Source organism: Erythrolamprus reginae, chromosome 1 (genome assembly GCF_031021105.1).
Source record: "Erythrolamprus reginae isolate rEryReg1 chromosome 1, rEryReg1.hap1, whole genome shotgun sequence".
NCBI lineage: Eukaryota > Metazoa > Chordata > Lepidosauria > Squamata > Dipsadidae > Erythrolamprus > Erythrolamprus reginae.
Window position 1 is genome coordinate 210,539,578 of NC_091950.1, and position 19,896 is coordinate 210,559,473.

The 19,896-nt window shown below is 39.7% G+C and overlaps 1 protein-coding gene across 2 annotated transcripts in view; it reads right to left on the reverse strand.

Annotated features, from left to right (window-relative positions):
* SLC39A10 (solute carrier family 39 member 10) overlaps positions 1–10,870 on the reverse strand; it is a 42,694-nt gene extending 31,824 nt beyond the window's left edge. The window contains exon 1 of one of the 2 annotated variants that reach the window (XM_070732133.1): positions 10,592–10,870. The gene's annotated coding sequence lies outside the window, so the exon portion shown is untranslated. The remainder of the gene's footprint in view (positions 1–10,591) is intronic. The other variant, XM_070732132.1, reaches the window with a different exon arrangement.
* Between the last annotated feature and the right edge of the window lie 9,026 nt (positions 10,871–19,896).

Here is a 19,896-nt window from a genome sequence, read left to right on the forward strand (position 1 = left end):
ATTGTATGTCCTATATTTTGGGCCCATGTAACCATGACTTCTTTAACTCTTTCTTCTTACATTTTGTAATTGGAAATACAGTTATAAAATCTCAAGATTATTTTTTCATCAGGACCCAATAATACCTTGTCCATTTCTTGGTAGGGACTTATTACCACACGTGGTGGACATGTCAGGGGGCCAGGACATACTGGAAAAAATTCAATCTTGGTTAAGAGAAATTATATCATTTAATGTAGAACTAAAACCTGAAATATTTCTATTCGGCATAATAGACCCAAAAATACATAAAGACATGATATTTGATAATCCACATCTCAACTGCGGTGAAGATTTGCTATGCGCAATCATGGAAGAAAGAAACAATTCCCACCAACCTACAAGTGATCAATAAAATATTTGAGGTGGCAGAAATGAGTAGATTAACTATGAGATTAAAAGAAAAAGAAGATACGGATTATTACCAAATTTGGGACAAATGGTATAAATGGTTAGATAAAAGGAAGAAAATTTAATAATAGTCTAGAGACACTTAACTTTGAGAATTTGTAAAGATAGTAGAATATACATAGACAATAACGGATGAGAAAACAGTGATCTAGTATAGAAGAACATGCTAACAGGCAAGGGTGTAATGAGTTAATTTTAAAATGAAGTATTTAATAACAATAAATTGAAGTGGAATTAATAAAAGAACTATATAAGACTAACTATGAAAAGTAAATGTGTTAAGCGATATGAATAACTGCATAAAATTTGATAAGAAACACTTTTATGTTGACTTGCTTGTTACTGCTACTACTTGTATGATTTATATATTGCAAGTTACTTTTGTAAATTCAAATAAAAATATTTTTTTAAAATAGCACTTTTTAACAGCAGCAGCATGTTGCCCCCACAATCCGGGTCCTCATTTTACCCAACTCGGAAGGATGGAAGGCTGAATCAACCTTGAGCCGGTGATGAGATTTGAACTGCTGACCTGCAGCTTTAGTGGCCTGCAGTACAGCACTCTACTCATTGCACCACCCCGGCTCTTGCTAATTCTAACAAAGCAGACAATTGGAGAAGAAAATTTAAGATTATCTTTTTTTTTTTTTTTTTTCCTTTTTGGCCCTTCTACAAAAATGATTTCAAAATTGTACAACTACTTACTAATTCAAGAAAATCCTGAAGAGCAAGTGAAATGTTGTATGATAGCTTGGGCTCAGAATTTTGGATATACGATTAACTTAATTGAATGGGAGAAAACATGGACATCAAATTATAAAATGACAACTGCAATGTCCTATAAGGAGAACCAAATTAAAATGTTTTATCGTTGGCATTTGCCCCCAGCAAGAATATCCAAAATGTTTCCCAACTTCTCACCGACCTGCTGGAAGTGCAAGATCAAACCTGGAACCTACTACCACACATGGTGGACATGCCTAATTGCACAAAAATACTGGACAACAATTCAATCCCTAATCGACCAAGTCATGTCAATCAAATTACCACTCAAACCTGAGCTCTATCTTTTGGGGATATTCAGACAAAATCTTACTAAGACAGAAAAATACCTTATACTACAAATAATAACTGCTGCCAGAATATCATATGCCTCTCTCTGGAAATCGGACCAAGTACCCTCTTTCTTTACAATAATTACGAAAATTAACGAATGTGCTGAAATGTCCAAAATAGCAATGGAAGCACAAAACAAAAATGACTCAGAATATTACGAAGCATGGGAAAGTTGGTATAAATGGGTTTCTCAGAAAAAATACAAAAAATTTTTAATGTAAAGCTTATACATTATCATACCCAAAACTACCTTCAGCACTTAAATTAATATTAAAATAAATTAGAAAAGAAGCACCAAAAACTAATCAAACTTGCAACAAGAAAATATATCAAATCTCTTTTTATCTGTTTTCTAACTAACTTAATACACATTACAAACATACTGACTACTTTCAAAATAATCAATCTTTATACACACCCATCATATCACCCACATACTCCCCACCCCACAATTAAACAAAAGTCGTCCATAAAAACGTCTGCATTAAATGCAGACTCTTCTCTCTTTCTTTCTTTCATTTCTTTTTTTTATATATTCCTTTTTTCTTTTCTTTTCTCTCCTTCTCTTTTTCTTTATCCCACCTCTTTATAACTAAAACTTTAATGTCAATATATGTATACTAAGGAATACTATATTTGAGTTACTTAAATAGTAAGATTAAGAAAATAAGTTATTACGTTTTTTTTTCTAAAACACTCGTGTACTATAACCCACTTGTATTACAATTTTATTATAATATGTTTTGTTTTTGAATTCTCCCCCCTACCCTATCCTACCCCCATCCTTTCATTCTGTCCCCCCTCCCTCCAATCCCCCTCCCTGTTTTTAATTATTCTTGTAAATAAATAAAGTATTTTTCAAAAAAAAAAAAAAAAGATTATCTTAAATTGGAAGCATGAGCTTCTTTGTTTGAATTATCTAACAAAAGTACAATGAAACATTACCAAGCATAAGCAGTATCGGGTTGCTACTGGTACGGATAAGGGGATAAGGACAGCGTACCGGTAGTGAAAATTGAGCTGCCTGAGCAGTTTTGCTTCTGCTGCAGGTGCACACGCTTGTCCCAGCAAGATTTTGCTTCTGCGCAGGGGACACAAAAGCAAGATATTGGTAATTTTTAAAAAATAGCCGAAATCTCATGTGCACGCCCCTTTGCAAGATTTTACTTCCTGCACATGTGTGTACTGGCAGCAGAAGCAAAGCTGTATGTGCAGCGCACTGGTAGCAAAAGAATCGAATCTGCCCCTGAGCATAAGGACATGCCATTGATTTCTATTAACTATAGAAATCTGTTACTGTGGATCTTGACGCTACACACTTGAACACTGAAGTTGGACATCCCAGTTTGTCATCTTGAACTAGGATGTCCAGTCCTAAGAGCAACCATCTTTGCTGGAGAGGAGCAAGCATTTAATCTGCTGCTTCCTAAAGTGTTCTCCTAAAGTTTATTTATTATAGTAAGTAACTTTAACAAATTTGAAATATAGCTTGAACACTATTTTGAAATATAGGCTCAGCTACTATTATATTTAACAATTACTTATGTGATACTGTCAAAATGGACTGCATGCTATACTGTTGTGAATTAGATACTATAGGTAGTCTTTGACTTATGATCATTTGCCTAAGACTTATAAGTTAATATTGAACAGAAGGACCTATGATCGGTCCCCAAAGTTATATTGCTGCAATGCACATGAGGTTAAATTCAGGCAACTGGAGCCTACCTACACTAAGACTATAGGGGCATGTAAATCCCTCCAATTCTCTCCCCCCCTTCCATGCCGCCTGTACTCTGCAGCCCCCAACACCCTATCTGACTTTTACCATCTTCTTCCCCTTACTGCTAAGCATGGCCACTCTGGGCCTACAATGAGGCAACTGTTTGAAATTCCCCAGGTCACACATGGCAGTTTGAGAATCCTGGTGAAGATGGCCTCACACGGCCAGCAGCTGCCCCACAAAGGGCAAGCTGAGCATGCTGCATGACCAGGAAGGTGCCAATGGTCAGCCGGTATGGTGGAATAGGCCTCAAGAGTGCTGGGCCAGACTTGGACTAGGCTTCAAGCTGTGTCTCAGGAGTTTGCACACATGGCTGTACATAACATCCTCCCTTTTGTAGCTTCCCTGAGTTTGTGTCACACTGCAGTACTCCACACTTGTCTAAATAGACAAAGCATATATTATAAGAACACATGAACTCAATATTTCTCAAATTGCACTTTTTTCTACCTCTTCCCTTTCAGCACCTTTCCCTTAAGGAAGACTAGCAGTATTTGAATCTTTAAAAAAAACACCATACCAATTATTTGTTCTTATGCCAAAATCATAGACAGAGAGAATTGTGTTCTAAATCTTTAGGCCAAAATGCCAAGGTCTTCTCACTAGATGTTACAGGTTGCAGTTCAGCTTGTTTGCATTACCTAACCAAGTACAGTACAAGGAAACATTTACTTCTTTGTTTGAATTATCAAACAAAATACAAGGAAGCATGAGCTTCCTTGTTTGAATTATCGAAGTATAAGGAAGCATCACCAAGGTAGGAGCATGTCAATGATTTGCATCAACTTTAGAAATCTATGGGACTGCAAATTTGAACATTCTATAAACAGATGTCATCTAAAACTAGGATGTTCTGTCCTAAGAACAACAAAAGCTTAGAGGCATTTAAATGCAAACCTCAGCTTTAACTAAGTAACCAACTTACTAAGATGACAATGTTTTCAAGATATGAGATAATCCTCAAACACTGTAAAATATATTCCAGGATTTGTATGAGAAATGTGAATTTATCCTAATCCTTTTTCATTTTTTAAAAGCAACAATAGCTTTTTCATAGATAAAACATGCATCTTTTTAAAATCCATCTTCTACTTAATTAATTTAATCTTATATTTTTAGCATGGGCACATGTACAAATGTACCAGGAATGTTAAAATTACAAATGAGAAATGTTTTAGTACATATTGTATAAGCAAAATTCTACTCATCCAAGAGCTCCCAAGTGCAAATCTGTTGCAGATGCTCAAAACTAAACTTCAACAGCAGGTGATAAATAAGAACTCACACCATCAATGACTTAATTCCATTTGAGTAAATTTTATGGAGCTCAGCAAGGCTTATATTGAATAGATAAGCCTGCAATTGTGCTAAAAAAAAGTGGAAGCCAACTGAAATCAAGTGGAGTTTAATTCCGTTCAGAAATGCATAAAAATGTAATAAACTAAATAAATGTAGCAAAATATTTTTGAAAGAACTTAATCATTTCTGCCTGTTTTACTTATCAAGTCGTTTATATTTTATTGAAATGAGAAAAAATTCATTTACACATGTATATCACTTGATTTGAGATAAAAGAATCAAATTGATTGAAAAGCATGGTTTGATGTATGATGTAATAACATAAGAGTTATTTCTCAAACACATTGAAGTTATGTGTTCACGTACTTGATCTTGTAGTTATAATATTCCTGATGTAGGGATGAATGCTAACTAAAGCTGCTGCATCCTGTCCTCATCGCTTCTGTTCCCCTACATTATGATCTAGGCCTGTGGCACATGGAGCCATATCGGAGGGCACGTGAGACTCTACCTTGTGTCAGCTCCAGTGTGTGCTGGCTCCAGTCTGTGCTGGCCAGCTGATTTTCAGCCCTAGAGATTTTTTTAAAAATCGCCCAATGGAAACACCAGAAATTTGAAAAAACGCATTTCTGGTTTGCTGTTGTGCTGTTTTTTTGCACTTTGGAAGGTTCAGGGAAGCTTCTGGAGTGCCTGAGTGCGTTTTTCGGAACTTCCGATTTGCCCATTTGGGCATTTTTTTTTCACGTACCAGGCGGCCTGTGCACATGCCCAGCGGGCAGCGCACGGAGGTGTTTGTGCACATGCATGGTGGAGAGGGAAGGGGTGTGGGCACATGCATGCATACTAGCGCACACACACAGGATGTTGAGACTCTAGAAAGAGTGCAGAGAAGAGCAACAAAAATGATTAGGAGACTGGGGACTAAAATATATGAAGAATGGTTGCAGGAACTAGGTATTGCTAGTTTAATGAAAAGAAGGACTGAGGAGACATGATAGCAGTGTTCCAATATCTCACCCCCTTCTGGCACGCAAACCAAAAAAGGTTCGCCCTCACTGATTTAGGCAATATGCTTCATTGTTTATTTACAAAGAACCCTACAAGCAAAAAAGCCTTGTACCAAATTTCTATGTTTAAAAAAAAGAGACAATTTATTTATTTATTTATTGGATTTGTATGCCGCCCCTCTCCGGAGACTTGGGGCGGCTGACAGCAACAATAAAACAGTGTATAATAGTAATTCAGTAATAAATAGTAATTTATTCCTTTGTTAAAAAAAACCCTTTATTTGTATCATGCAATTCAAAAATAATTACTCAAAAATGACTTTTTCAGAATGTTTGTTATAGTATGGTGACAAATTTGGGAATCTTTGAAAATATTCATGAATGTATTTCAAATCTCACATTAACCAGCCCTTAAAAACAAATATTGCAATATTTTACAGAAAAATACATTTCATTTTCTTGGACATTTATTTTATAAACAGTTAAAATTTCAAAGTGTTTAAGAGTGGAATGATCCAAAATAATTATGCCAACTTTTCAAAATTAGTTAAGCTGATGTTAAAGAGATTGCAAAGTTAATCTTGACAATCTGCTCAACTAACACTGACACTGTGAAATGTTGCATGCAGTTTCACAGGATTAAGCCTTCAATTATTTACCATTTAGTCACAGTCTTACAATATTATCAGTAGTTTCATGCCTTAGCGGTGTTTTCATTCCTAGTTGTACAATTGGTTTTGTTCAAATTCAGTTTTCTCATTTAAAAAAGAACAGAATCAGCTTGCAGTTTCCTCCAAAATAATTTTTCTCATACATTTAAAGTTGTTTACAGTGACGTTTTGTTACTTTTTGAAGCAAAATGTTAAAATGGCAATGCAGGGTGATATGCATTACAAATACTACATGTAGAGTTCAAAGATAAAGTTGAAAAATCCAAATCTCAAAAGGCCAAGTTGTAACTTGAATACACACATTTTCATTAACAGTAATGAGAAATCAAGAAATCATGTAAATTCTAGTTCTAAAGTAAACATTAGGGTTGCGTTTCTATCCCGTTTCCACAAATAAATTCCACTCAAACTCAGTATTCAGTACCTAACTCTACTACTGAACAACAGTACAGTTCAGGTTTCAGTTCTGCACAATGAAGTTCAGCAGAAAACCCAGAATACAGTAGCTGCTGCTTCTTGAAAGGAACCACTCACACACACACACACACACACACCATTTTATGGGTACCTCAACCACAGACAAGTCCATGAAGAATTTAGCATGCTATGTGAAGCATGCATATGCCAAATGACTGACAGAGCCTTAGTTATAGGGGGCCTTGAGTATATGTCAAGTTAGAATTTGTGACTTTTCCCCCCATGCTGATCCAGCAATTGGATTAATGAACCAGACTGGGCACCAATGCTTTCCATTGGCTCCTCCTTTTATAGTTGTAATAGTATTTCTTTCAGGCAATGTGAAGGAATAATTTAGAAATGGTAACATCCTAGCAATTGAAGAAAGAAAGGTAAGATGAAATTAAAGGCAGTAATGCCAGGGAAACAAGATTAGCAAAATTTATCCTGAACTCCTGAGAAAGCAGATTGTATAATCAAGCTCTGATCATAAACTCATTACACCAAAGTACAATTAAACTTTATTCTTGGGAAAACAATTCTCCAAACTAGCTGAACTAAAGATAACTGGATTGCAGAATATTCAAGTTATCACATTTGAAGGGCTTTTAAGGATGCAGGCCAGTCAACTTTGATTGATCCATGCTCAACTTTGTTTCAGATTATTTTGATCTGAGAATGTAACAAAATGGCACTGTTTGGTTCCAGAGGTGGACCACAGGTAGGTTTTTTTTTTTAAAGTGATGTGAGAAAATAAGAGGAAGAGTTAGTAGAATGACACTCCAGGAGCCTGTTGCTTTCAGTTTAAAATCTTCACAACAAATCCAAATATTCTATCAGCATATCTGGTTGGGGAAGGCAGAGGGGAGAGAAAATGCTGGATAAATCAAGAGTAATGCAAGTGGATCAATAGGATATGCTACACTGAGCTGCTGAGAGTAGAAGGGGGGGGGGGATAAAATGTACCAACCTTATCCTACTCTGTACAGGATTCCTTCTGGAATTCTCCTCCCCCCTAGATGTTGATTTGTCTGAAACCAAGAATAATCCAAACATTCCAGATTTTATATTTCTGAAACCTTGGTCTAACAAGAAAGCTTAAGGAAGAATGTACAAATAAGGTGTTTTTGAATCCAGAGATGCAAAGTGGGAATTCTAGTCTCTCTTTAAGTACTAAGCAAGGGCAATTTTGGGTCAGTCAATGACAAACCAATTCTGAAATTATGCCAAAAAATTGCAAGGACCTGTACAGGCCATTATCATGATTCAACAGCAATTTGAAGGCAGATGTACACATACAGATGTGGGGCAATCCCACAATCACTAGATTGATAAATTCCATTATGTTTTAAATTATGTTTAAAGGGGAATCTGTTGGGATCCTAATTTAAATTCCTCCTCATATCTACTATACCTAAACCAATATATTAGCACATTAGATTGTCTAGTAAGTATATGCAGATTTGCAGTTGTATTTTGGTAAATAAAAATAGTCCATCTGCAGAAGGGGAAAATAGTAGTGAGACTGTGGGGTGTTGTTTTTTGCTGACAATCAAGTACTGGAAGATATTAATCCAAACATTATTGTAAGGATAAGAGGAAAATGCAATTTACTTATTTAAAATCTTAAGATTGGCACTCTAAATCCTCACTTTAAAATCTTCAAATAAAAAAACTACAATCACTCTTTTAGTAAAATTTGCTCAAGATAGAGCCAAGGATTAATAGATAGATAAACAAGTTAAACCTCTTTGAATCCTCCTGTAGGGGTGGTGGGGGTGACGGGGGTGTGTGTGTGTTGTTTGGTGATGGGCACAAGCACTGTGCACTGTTATATGTTTGTTTTTTGTAAACCTATAAAAATCAATAAAAATTATATTTTTTAAAAAATCTTCAAATAAAACATACCGTAGTTCTTAAAGTAACAAGGACAACCACTAACACATTTGCAAATGATTTTGTGGATGGCCCTTTAAAGTTACCATCCACATATTAAATTTTCAAAGTGAGTTGGGTCCCTAAAAAGTGTTGCATCATGGGATAAATTAATGACTGCTAGTAGCCAAATTTATAAACATTTTTCTTCATAATTACATGCACAAAAGTTGCTTGCTGGATTGCAAACTAATTCAGCGCCTCTAAATCTGAGCTCAATTACCTGCATTACAAGTAGGCCATTTTCCACACATTTACAGTACTAAATTAGAGCTCGCCAAACTTGGCAACTTTTAAGACTTGTGGACTTCAAGTTCCAAAATACCAGCCAGCTGAAAAATTCTGGGAGCTGAAATCCACAAGTCTTAAAGTTGCAAAGTTGGGGGACCCCTGAACAGTTACAAGTAATTATTTCACTGAAACTAATATTTTCCAATGAAACTAAATTCATTCCAATGTTTGTATGGCATACTGTAATTCCTAGTGTACAAGGGGAGTACATACTGGTAATTAAAAGTATTTAATAGGAATGAAATGTGAGGTCCTAGAAATTAATCAAGTATTTCGAGGCAATTATCTTTGGTAAGTCTGTTTATTTGTCCAATATATTTATATATTTTCCTCCAAAAGCCCAATACAATTTATAATAAAATTATTTCACTCCCACAATAACAATCTGTCAGGTAAACTGAGTTGGGAACTAATGATTGTTCCAAAGACTTCCCAGTGAGTTTCCATGGCAAATTTAACACCTTAACTACACCAGAATGGCTTTTATTGCTCTTGAAATGTACTGGATTACCCTTCCATTTTATTTTGCAACTTTTCAAAATAGAAAGGGGAAAAAAAGCAAGAGGACAGAGAACAGGAAGAGAAAGTCATATTGTAAGCCGCCCAGAAACGCCGGAAAGCGAGACGAATGGCTGATAAATGTAACGAACTACAAGGAGTCGAGAAAAGAATGCGTACATAAAACAATAACGCAACCTCTTTCATCGCAATAAAAACGGGGTCGGCTCGCATTTTAAAGCCACCATCGAGGACTTTAGCAAACTTTTCCACGGATGCGAGGCAGCACAATACACTCGTGGCGGTCCTCTGCTGTGTACCTACTATACACACGTGAAGGCGGCCCTGGGCCTAAAATCTGGAACAGCAGCCAGCCAAGAAGTGGGCGGGAAGCGAAAGAGGCGGAGGAAGAGGAAGGTATTTGTGCAGTACGGAACGCCTCCACACGAGGCCCCGAAACCGATCGATAACTCTCCAGGCTCGTGTGGGTAGCCCAGGAAAAGAGGGAACCCCGGATCGCTCCAGCTCCCTCAGCCACGCCTCCGCCGGTCGAACAAAACCCGCTCATATCTTTGTCCGTCCAACTCCCCCCCCCTCTCCTTTCCTACCCGCGCCTCTCCTCACACCTCGGGCTTGGGAGGGGGAAGCCACTTCGGCCTCCCGTGAACAAAGAAGCCCAGCCCACCCCACCCTTCCCGCTTCTCTCCCCGGGCCGCTTTCCACCCAAGTCCGCAGGGGAGGTGGGTGGGCTCACAGGCGGCCCACAAGGCGCGGGAAGGGAAGCCGGGCTTTCAGGGCGGCGGGGGGTGAGGGATGGCAGCCGGTCTCCTCAGGCTCTTTCTTTACTCCCTCGCGTAGCGAGGCCGAGCGGCGGTAGCACCGGCAAGGCAAGGCGGGCTCTGTGGTCTCTCCGAAACGACCCTCGTCTTTCCCCTCTTCCCGCCGCCGTTGAGGGGCGGCAATCCGCCCCGACCACCCTCTCCCGCCATCTCTCTTTGCCTCTCCCGCCAGAAACCATCGCAGCGGAGCCGGCCGGCCGGCCTGTATGGGGGAGGGAATGTAAACAAACGGGGTTTTATAGCTACCTCAGCTCGAGTGTGCCGTGTGCATCTCCCTCTCCGCTCGGTACCAAACCGCCGCGCGCGGGTGCCGCCTCCTCCTCCCACTCTGCAGTGTTGCTGCTGCTGCTGCCGCTGCCGCCGCCGCTGGTACTACTACGACTACTAGCTGCTTGCTGCTTTCCCAGGGCCTCCGCTACGCCATTCATCAAAACCGCTTACGCCGGGCGCCGACCTTCTACCGAAGCCGAGCTGTCGCTTGGCGCGCGGCTAAACTACGCCACCTCACCTCCCCCCCCCTCCCCCGCCTCTGCAGGGCCGATGCGGAGAGTAGTGGCCCTACGCAAATGGCGTAATTGCGATAGCGGCGGCAGCTGCGGCACTTCGCAGACGAGAGCATGCGCAGTGGGGCGAGGGGCTTTTAACCGAAAGAGGCTTCTTTTTTTTCACGCGGCGTTTACTGGATTATTGGGGTGGGGTGCTGTGATTGGGGAAGCCGCTTGTAAATCTGTATAACGAAGACCGCCCACTTTGGAGCCTTTCTACGCTTTTGGTATGTAAATGAGGAGCCCGGATATTTCACGGCTTTCCTGGAGAGAGGAATTGGAGTAAAAGTTTTAAGTATTCAAGGGTGGAGCAAGAAAAGAATGAAAAGACAATATTTCAACAGGAAGGAGAACATAGAATAAAATTTAAGATTAAAACCACAAGTGGAATAACCTTTGGGCGAAAACTTAATTTTGAAATTGCCTTATACTTTCATAAATTACTTGGTTCCTAAGTGGGCCATTTCTTTTGGACTTGTCCTGTGCTTTGTAAATGAATCTGCCGTGTTGGACTTTGAATTATACCTAAAAGCCATTTGACTTCTTGTATTCCAATTCGTATCCATTCTTGGTTAAATCTTGAGAAAGCCAATCAGGTTTTCCTTGGATAAAAAGGTCACTGGAAACTGTAATGGGCTATATTGGGAAACAGAGGAAAATGCCATAGGACTGCAACTGGCAGCTCCTTGTGTTTTGAAGCCAAGAAGTGCACTAAGTCACCAAAGAGTTGAACTCAATTGAAAAGGAGTCCTTCATTTTTAGAGGAATAGTAGCACCTTCAAAACTGAACCACCTCTTATTGTCTGCCAAATGTTGGCTCTTCATTGGGGGGGGGGATCTCTTGAGATACACAGGGGAAGTTAGTTACAGAATCTTCTTTGAAACTCTAGTATGAAAAGACAATTCTTCATCAAATAATATCCACATTTAATAGTAATCATTTGAGAAAGAAGAACTCACTGGAGAAGAGCCTAATGCTGAAAAAGATTGAGAGTAAAAGGGGGCTAAAGGGAATGAGGTGGCTGGATTGAGTCACTGAAGGAGTAGGTGTGAACTTAAATTGACTCCAAAGGATGGTACTGGAAGGCCTAGTAATCCAGTGGGCCCATATCAAAGTGTTACTATAGCAAGCACAAAAAGTTGATATGTTTGTCCTACATTGTGATGATGCTTTAATAAATTATGTTCCCAATGGATATTCTCCAAGAGTTATTTTTCAGACTTGGGCCATTACAAATGAATATTAAAAATAAAAAAATGCCTTTTATCGTAACAATCACTTGGCTTCATTCCTAAAAATATGCATGGGATTCTGATGTCAATTACTTCCGTAACCCAAGGATTCACACCATTTAAAAAAATGCTATAGAAATCAATTATGGAGGAATGAGAAAAACAGCTGCACAATATTCTTTGTCTGGCAGCTCTAAAAGTCACCATGCGCTAATGAAAATCCAAGAACATCATAATAATTGAATTATGCAGTCCTTCAGAACATACTCTAGGTCTCTTGAACAGTTACATCTCTTTCCAGAATTACAGCTGCTTTAAAGAGTTACAAATGTTCACGCTTCTTTTAAATTGTGGTTTATAGATCATACTGATCTCACACAGCTTATTAAATCAAAATTGGAAACCGGATCAAATGCATATTCCGAGTATTGGCTTTCAAGCAAAACAAAAGAGATATGAACAAGGAATGTCTCCTTTTTATTAAAGATATTAGCTATTCAGGGGCTGCCATTTCTTCCAGGTCAAAAACAAAGGATCAAATCAGGGGCCTACTCAACAATGCATCCATTGTCCAACCATTCACATAAGCTTCACTTATTTATCTCCCCTGTCCAAATGGCTCCATCCTACTGATTTCCTTCAGCATCAAGTAAATGCCACTATAGTTTGTTTCTTAAAGGATAAACAAATATTCCTGACAAATCAAATCTTTTTTTTCCCATTCAGTACTGCACTTAGCCTGAGAACTGTCTTTTTACATTGACTGCTATAAAGAAAATAGTGGGATGATGAGAGTACTTGTTTTTATAGCTTTTTATTCAAAGCACTTTCTTTAGCCAGGTACCTCTACATGTTTTATCAGAATACAACTCTTGCAACTTGGTTGGAAGTGATGAGAACTGTAGTTTGCAAACATCTGGAGGGATTAGATTAAGAAAGTTGTTCAAGTGTGTGATTGTTATTAAGAATGTAAAGTTAAAAAATAATGACATTGTGTTTGGGGGCGGCACATTCATATTAAAATAAAAATCTGTAGGATAAACTCAATTGAAGTTAAATTAAACAATATACCGGTATATTGTCTATCTTGCTAGATTTATGTAAAATATACTATATAATGTTTCTTTGTGGACCTGGTTGACTTTATGGGACAATAATTGTCCTTCTTTGGGCTGTAGTAATTTTCACACATATGTTTATTAGAAAATAGGACATCATATTGGAAAGCAATTACAAAAATAAGTTCACTACTGCTCATTTACCAATTGAGAGCCCGGTTTCAGTATTGTTTGCAGATTGTGTGAAGATGTGGGATATACTTTACTAACATAACAAAGTGTTCAAGTGCCCTGGTACTTTCAAAGTAATTGATGGATACGTTGAACATGTAGTGAATGGCTAAAAATCAGCAGAACTCTTAGTATGTTTATAAAAATAATTTTAAATTGCCTCATGACATGGGTTGGCTTTCAAGTTTAATGATCCCTACCTCTCAGTTCCTCAGAATCTGTACAGCCAATCTTCCATAGAATTTTCAAGAAGTCTATGATCTTCTTTCACTTTGGCCACATACAGTTATGCCCAAGATTGCAAGCTCTTCCAGTGGTTTTTGCTTCCCGTTGTGGGAGTTGTTTTATGTTAATTTGCACTTGGCAACTTTTAGAAGTTTGCTGGTATCTACCAGCCTCTCCTACATTAAGCTTCAGCCCCTGCAGGATTGTCATTATGACAGTTAATAATCCCCTGGAATTCGAGAGCAGATTAAGGGCAGGTGAAGTTACACCCATTCAGAATGCAGTAGGTTTGGATCTGCATTCTTTATCTAGATATTCATAAAGGCAGTAAGATACCGCCATCACACTAACATCCAAATCATAGCTGTTTGGAATATGCTGGCTCACAGAGGATGCTTGAAACATTAAACTTGCATCTGTTTCCTTTTTGTCATCACTTATAGTGTCCCAGTTAACAACAGGGTCTGAATTTTGTAATTCAGAGTTTCAACGGGGAATTTATAGCATAATTTGAAAATATTTCAAGGTGAACTCTTGCCCCAGAAAATGGTTGTACAGAGCAAAATGCTGTGGGGCCAGCAGATAGATAATTTAGCATTTGGGGTTTACTGACTTATTCAGATCATTTTTATTATTATTTGTTAGATTTGTATGCCGCCCCTCTGCAGACTCAGGGCGGCTCACAACAATGATAAAAACAATATATAATGACAAATCTAATAATTAGAATCTAAAATAACAATGGTACATTTAAAAAATCTAAAAAGCAAGGAACCCCAATGTCAAAACATACATACAGTCATATCATGCACAAAAAATTACATTGGCAGGGGGAGATGTCTCAGTTCCCCCACGCTTGACGACAGAGGTGGGTTTTAAGGAGTTTACGAAAGGCAAGGAGGGTTGGGGCAGTTCTAATCTCTGGAGGGAGCTGATTCCAGAGGGTCAGGACCAACACAGAGAAGGCTCTTCCCCTGGGTCCCGCCAGACGACATTGTTTAGTTGACGGGACCCGGAGAAGACCATCATCCCTTTACTGTAGATGGCAATGTGTATTGTGCTTTTCAGTTTTCAGATATAATCCACCAGTTCTGCTGAATTTATCCCCCACTCCAAAGTTTATTTGCCAAGCTGAACTTGGAACTCCAGCCCCAAATTCCTGTCCATGTATTACTCCACAATGGCTTAACAGTTTGAGCAGCCTAGCTCTGTAAGTTTAGACCATCAAAGTGGAGATTTAAAAATAATAGTCGTATTATTTTTAGTTGTATGTAAGTGACAAGAAGCTGGGGAGAGTAAAAGTTGAAAAAGAGGGCTTGTTGCTATAATGGGTGCTAAGAGAAGAGTGGTGCCTATTCAGCTTTATTTTCTTTGCAGTTCCTTGACCATTTGACAGTCACTCCGTGATTATGTGATGACACATGCGGGAACTTTTACAAAATAGATTGTCATCAACGTCAGTTGAGGATAGGATGTTAGGCAGGGTGCACTTGATCCCAATCCATGTGTTTTAAATAATAAAGTATATTGTGCTGCTTCTCTATTAGACAGAAGATGTAATAATAACATACAGCAGCTGTTTACTCAGTAATTACTATTTTGATAGGAATTTCAGCAGAGCTTCTGAAGGCTATTATCCTCCAAAAGGAAGTAGGGGATGTATAAAGTAAAATAAATAAATAAAACAAATATAAGATACAATAGAGCAGTGATGGTTAACCTTTTTCTCATTGCGTGCTGAAAGCGCATACATGCTGACACCCATAATGCAATGTGGGGTGACACCCCCCCATGCTCCCCCCACCCCCTGCACATGAATATGCAATCACCCATACTCCCCCTATCTTCTCTGGAGTGTCCCTTGAGCCCAGAGGAGGCCTGTTTCATTCTCCTGGAGGCTCAAAGAAAACCTTTGGAGTCTGGGGAGGGCAAAAAAAACGGTCCTCCCAGAAATCTGGAAATGGGCCAAAAATCAGCTGACTGGCGGGAGGTGTGTGTATGCGTGGTGGTGGTGAGCTGGGCGACGGCTTGCATACCCGCAGAGAGAGCTCTGTGTGCCACCTGAGGCATGCTTGCCATAGGTTTTCCATCACAGATTTAGCAGTTCTGATTAGTGCTTGCATCCTACAGATGGCCAGAAAATCTGAGAGCTATAGGCTAGATTGGCAAGAATTTTAAAAAGTGACAAACCACTAACATATCATGTGTAAACAATTACATGATGATACAAGGGTTCAGTAAGGTATAAAAATCCAGTCTTGAAGCTACATTAATATTCCTATACCTTTAACAACAGCCTGATCTACTGAAATCAGGCAGATTTTCCTTAAAAGTAAATACAGTACTATTTTTTTAAAATTACCTATTGATAGTATTATGAAAATTGTGTAATTCTAGTTATGTTTCTGCATGCTATAAGCACAGTACTGTATTCCTTTTTGAAGTGCTATGAATCAGGATGTTAAAATGTGAAATCTTCTCTTTTTACTGCTTTGTCACCCAGGTCTACATTAACCACGTAGTACCACAAATTATTTATTTTCTACTGGGTTTTAGAGTGCCACTTTGGTCCAAAAAGACTGCAACTGTCTTACTTTCCCTTCTTACAGTGTCAGATTGAAACACAAAAGGAATAACAGCAAACTCCTTTAATAATAATAATAGAACTTCACAGAGTCCTGGTGCAACATCAGGAATCTTTAGTTATCTTGATCTTTCCCAAGGGCCTGAGGCTAAGTCTAAATTGCCTTCTGGAACAATGGCAGGGATGGGTTGCCCCTGCTGCTAATCTTTTGTATCTTGCAACAAGTTAATTTTCCCCCTATTTCATTAGATCAAGGTTTTTAAGTGTCTCTTGATCACATTGGGTAATTGGCTAATTGAATTGGTATGTACCATTCATATACATAATAAAGAGATCTGATTTTTACTTTAAAAGAAGTTCCCTGGCAAAAGTAGCTAACCCTCCTCCATAGACAGCTCAAATCTTTCCATACCAATTCACTTCCAGAATTAATCTGCTAATGTAATGGTGAAAGCTAGCAGCTTCTTTTAAGATTAAAATCTGACCCTTGTCCTCTCTTCTTCTTTTTTTTCATTTTTTTATTCTTTTCCTCTACATCACATACAAGGTAATACCTTAAAATATTAAAAATAACATACATACTTACACATTTTTATCAATTGCTCAAAAATCTATATCTTATTCTGCCCTTACATCAACAATCATCAGTCTGCCCCTCTTTTTTTCTTACACTCCCTTCCTTCTCTATCTCCTCCGCCTTCCTTCTTACTCCTTCACTCCCCCTCTACCTCTATCTACTCCTTCTCTTCCTCCCCCTTCTACTTCCTCTTCCACCCTCTTTACTTTTCCCAGAGTGACTTTTATCCTAACTCACCTCAAAATTAGCAGACTGATGGTGCATTCACAAATTTCAAACTAACAGTGGCTCTTCCCAAAATTCTTCTTATTACAACATTTACTTATTTAAAAAATCCCTCTCTATTCTAGATGTATGTCACCCAAAAAACCTACCTCCAAAAAGAGAGCCTAATTTTATTTTTTGGGTTGCCCATCAATTGAATCTAAAACAGCCTAGTTGGGCCATGTGCAACCCCCCCCCCCCAATTCTGTTCTCATTGGCACAGAACTGAAGCAGGCTGTTGTGGCTTAAAATAGAGCTTCAGGTAACATTGATCTGACCACACCCTCTGGGCACGACCCCCTGGCCACACACACATGCCCCTCCCAAGGTCAAACAACCCTGACGTGGCCCTCAATTCTGTGTCAGTATTTGTGCATTAACAAAAAATAGAAAAGCTGCAATTTCTAGGTTGCTTTTCACAGCCACTCTTATTTATCCCCACTGACACACCTTGCTTTAATGCATTAAATGGGGAACTCTCTCCTCCCCAAGTGAAACCCATTAGCGAACTCCATACTCCACCAAAATATCAGTCAATATTTGGCTGTTACCAAATTTGGCTACAAGGTGGACAGCAGGGGAGGGAGGGGAGGAAGAGTACATATTTAGATATAGAGGAAGAATACACATACAGCAGATACAAAGCCCTCTCGTTATTTGCCACACTAATTCTTGTTTTTCCAGTGAAATTTTCCAGAAAGTTTTTACCACACGCCACCTAATAATGACCCTTCCCGCCTTCCCTTCTCCAACACCCCAAGTGTACTTGTCAGGCATTTCACAGGCTACTTTAAAATGCAGTTTAAATTGAGCCTCAGAATATTTTGGGACAGTGCTAAATCATATCCAAAACAAGGCTGGCATTCAGCTTGAGGTTGAGCTCCTTTTCAATGCAGCTATGCAAAAACACATGCACAGAGTCAGGGGGAAAAAATCCACAGGTAATTAAATTTGCTTGATCAAAACTCACCTCTGCCCCAGCTCATTTTAAGTATATTTTTCCTCCTGGCTGGTGAGAGACCTGATTAATCCAGAAGAATCCACCAATCGCTCTCCTTAACTTGGCTACAATAATAGTACTCTCTGGCTCTATTGCTGAGACAGGAGTCAGTAGCAATGATAGGCTACCATCTCCTGTCTCATCAATGAATCACTAAATTATATTTGCATGCTGTATCAAGGACCAGAAAAAAAGGCATGGGGAAGAAAACATTATGGGGTTGTCCTTCATCTGAAAACTCAGACCACCATAAGAAGTGACCAAGAGAAGATCTTAAGGATGTTCTGCACAAGGAATATCATTTATCCCTCAGGCTCAGGACCATCCAGCCCTTGAGAACTGAAGCTCTATGATTTGCAGGAGGCGTGCACTTGAATGGCACAGGGTAGAGCTTTCTTTGGAAAAGCTTTCAGAAGCTTGAGAAGAGAGGAAAGGATTTTTCAAAGGCATTGTGACTATCAAGATCACAGCAGTTGGGCACTTTCCTAGCCGAAGAACAGAAAAGAGAAGCCTGAATCCGAAGAGAAAAGTTAAATAGTTAAAATCCCAGGGAAAATATACAGGGCTACATTAAGGATTCTTGAAATAATGGAAGCGAAGTCCTTTTCATTATAAATAATACTCAGGGTTATTTCTGCTGTCGCTGTAGGTCCAGTTCAATGAGCTTTTGCTTGAGTAAGTGCTAAAGAAAACATGTATATTAAACTAATATATTCATTATATGCCTGGAAATCCTCAATGGCAAAATAGTTAAGTACACAGATGTGGGTTAGAGGGAGGCAAGATGGGACTTGTGAAAATATAATTGAATGTCTCTGGAAAACTGCAACAAGAATAGATTTCAACCTCTATAGCAAGTAATTGCAGTGAGAAGGTTATATTAAGATTGTTGATATGGAAGGGGTTGTTTTCCCCCAATACAGTGATCCCCCGAGTTTCGCGATCTCGATCATTGCGAAACGCTATATCGCGATTTTTCCACCCGATGACGTCACTCCCTTCCTTTCTCATCTTTCTTTCTCCCTCTTTCTCTATCTTGCTTCTTCCTCTCTCACACTCTCTTCCTCCCTCTCTCATCTCTTTCTTTCCTTCTCTCTGTTTCTCTATCTCTCCCCCTCTTGCTCTCGAGCGGCGGGCGGCACCCAGGGAAGGTTCCTTCGGCTGCCCACCAGCTGATCTGCTCGGCAGCGCGGCAGCAGCGAGGAGCCGAAGATGGGGTTTCCCTGTTGCCTGGGCAACGGGGAAACCCCATCTTCGGCTCCTCGCTGCTGCCGCGCTGCAAGCGAGCGGCAAGCGAGCAGCCGGGCGGGCGGGCGAACGGGCAAGCGGCAAGCGATCTTGGGGTTTTCCCTTTGCCTGGGCGGCGGGAAGACCCAGGGAAGGTTCCTTCGGCCGCCCACCAGCTGATCTGCTCCGCAGCGCGGCAGCAGCGAGGAGCCGAAGATGGGGTTTCCCCGTTGCCTGGGCAACGGGGAAACCCCATCTTCGGCTCCTCGCTGCTGCCGCGCTGCGGAGCAGATCAGCTGGTGGGCGGCCGAAGGAACCTTCCCTGGGTCTTCCCCAGGTCTTCCCCGCCGCCCACACGCAAACTCCACCATCTGCGCATGTGCGGCCATGGAAAAAGGGGCCCACATGCACAGATGGTGTTTTTACTTCCGCACCACTACATCCCAAAATATCGATTATCGCGAGGGGTCTTGGAACGGAACCCTCGCGATAATCGGGGGATCACTGTACTCTTATTTTTTTAAATAACCCTATTTTGATATATAATTGTGCAGTGCAGATAACAAAAAGGCAATCTGCTTGCATGGCTAGACAAATTTAAGCTAAT